This window comes from Penaeus japonicus, unplaced genomic scaffold (assembly GCF_977035675.1).
Source record: "Penaeus japonicus unplaced genomic scaffold, GWHDUDI00000001_assembly GWHDUDI00000007, whole genome shotgun sequence".
In the NCBI taxonomy this organism is placed as follows: domain Eukaryota; kingdom Metazoa; phylum Arthropoda; class Malacostraca; order Decapoda; family Penaeidae; genus Penaeus; species Penaeus japonicus.
The window spans coordinates 30,311,232-30,313,731 of NW_028234409.1; the positions used below are offsets into that span (position 1 = coordinate 30,311,232).

At 44.2% G+C, this 2,500-nt stretch overlaps 1 protein-coding gene across 1 annotated transcript in view; it reads right to left on the reverse strand.

Moving 5' to 3' along the window:
- Positions 1-706, reverse strand: part of LOC122250622 (protein Wnt-4-like) — a 45,510-nt gene extending 44,804 nt beyond the window's left edge. The window contains exon 1 of the mRNA XM_086538657.1: positions 1-706. This exon is cut by the window's left edge and continues 443 nt beyond it. The gene's annotated coding sequence lies outside the window, so the exon portion shown is untranslated.
- Positions 707-2,500: the final 1,794 nt, after the last annotated feature.

The following is a 2,500-nucleotide window of genomic DNA, read 5'->3' on the forward strand; positions in this document are numbered from 1 at the left end:
GGCCTTTGCTTGGGGAGCTGCTCGCCTCAAATCAAAGACACCAGAGCAGTGCACTCATGGAAAGGATTAACGATTATCTCTTTTTTTCTTCTTCTCTACACTGCGCGTATCTCACTCGTGTTCTTCCATCACCAAAGCACTTCACTATCCAACATGCGTTATAACCGCGCCTTGATCTTAGTCACAACTTAAGACTGGCGACGTACCACTCGATCGAACAGTTGCACTCGATACGTCTAAATTTTTCAGATCACCACGTCGCTAAGCGGGCGAGACGTCCTCGGGAGCTCGAGTTGTAGCTGTTGGGGCAACATATCATCTTCGCACACACTCGAACACTCTCTTTTCCCTGCAGCTGAAGGAGCAGAAGAGGTTAAGAAAGAAAAAAAAAAAAGAAGAGAGTTAACTCGTGTTGCCTTGGGTTTTACTCCAGAAAGCCTGTTTCGCTCTGCCTCTCGCCGCTGCACTTTCACGTCCTCTGTTACCGAAATTGCAAGATATTCCGAGTTTCTTATAGCAGGCCAGCAAGACACGCTAACAGTTTTACGTATGTGTGCCGGGGGGAAGGTCCGAGCCAGCGACAGGCTCCGTGTCTTTCACAGATCGACTAATAGAGGCGGTTGCCGTGCGGTGTTGTGGTGTTGTAAGTGGTAATGCGACGGGCGTGTGGCGGTGGGGTGACGGTGGTGTGGCGGCAGCGTTTGATGAAGGGAGAATGGTGTACCCCTTGTAGGTTACCCCAGGTGAGGGCTGAGCTGCTGCTGCCGCTGCTGCTGCGTGCGCTCGCCGTGAGTTCGCTCGGGCGCACGCTAACTCTACGCTCTCGCTGCCTCCGTCTTTTCGCTTCCATTGCATCTGTTGATTGCATTGGCTGATCTTTAGTTTACTCAGATGATAAATAAGTTACTCTGAAGGATGATATCCAACGTTAACGATCAACATGGCCAAAAATACGCTCGTCGTCACTTCTTCCGTGACTCCAGGTGGGCATAACGGAGGGCGCTTATTGGCTGCAGAGGTTCCGCTGGATGGATCAATGGGCCAATCAGCGCGAAGGGGCAGCCCCATGAGTTCCACGCCCAGTGTTACCAAGGCTCTATGGGGAAGATTCTTTGGGTAGAAGTGTAATTGTTTCAGCATTTATGTCGCTGACTATCCCTTCTCTACTGTTTGAAGTTTTTTATCTTTAGAGGATTGAAAAGCACATAACATAACATTTTCCGAGAGTATTTACACCAAATAAATGCAACAAGCGAAGTTCACACGACGAATTAATCAAGAGTCATCCACGTGCTGTAGCAACACTGCAACACGCCTACCGCCGCCTACAATCAACACTACCTTCCTCCTTCATTCAACGCCCAAATTTCCGTAAAAACTCACAGCTCCTGTAATAAATTCCCCTCCATCAAACGCCCTATGGGATTCGCCCTTCCCGAGAGAGAGGGAGAGAGAGAGAGAGAGAACAAAAAACCAAAGAGCAGACGTCGAGAGCGCGCCATAACGACTCGGATCCCAAACATCGGCGCGAAAAGCGAAATTTTCCCGCGCAATTGTCGTTCTTGTGGGGTCAGTCGCTCCGGCCACCCAAGATGTCTGCATAATTATTGCCTTTAACAACGGGTCATTCAGCAACCGAGGCGCATAGATTATAGATGATAGATAATTGGTTGGGAATGATAGATAGTGGTGATTCTTTAGGCGGTGGACGCCAAGACAAATTTGCAGGAGTACCATTTAGTAATAGGTTATTTTCTCTTAACAGGGGGTAGACCTCTATGCTGCTTGGTTTCCAGTTAGTCAATTTAGAAGCTTAAATCATATTCTCGCACTAGACATCATCTCTGATTATTCTGGTTGTCTAATTCGTAATTAATATCTTAATCTATAGGCTTATTGGCGTATTTACTTACTTACATGATTCTTTTTATCATTTGATCTATCAATTATCTAAACTACAAAGAGTAGAATGTATATCATATCGTCAACGTCATAAATAAACTGATGATAATTGATTCCAAGATGTTAGATAATGTTTATGAGGACGTGAACAGCACTCGTAGATACATAAGTAGTTCAGTATGCAATAAGGTTAGCATTCGGAGAAAGGGAAAATTACTGTCATTTGACTGTTCATTATTTATGCAAAATTGCGAGTAGCTTGAATACTGTTCTGAAACATTTGCATGCTTACAAAATTCGTATAGCTTTGCAAACAGTTTGCATTTTTTTTCCTTTTTGCAAACAACTTTATATAAATATTTCCATGATTACAAGGATGGAAATAGTCGCATTCAAAAGACTACTTTTCGGTGCGCTTGTAATTACAAGAAGCGACACATAAAGATATACAGATATAAATAGACTTGCATATACACAAGGGACATTCAATTAAAGTGATTTACGGAACAATGGAAAAAAAAAGTGAGGGCTTCCAACAAAACAGAACAACAACAGTAATTGCGTAGGGTGTTTACAGGCAAGCTATGTTGACAAGGTA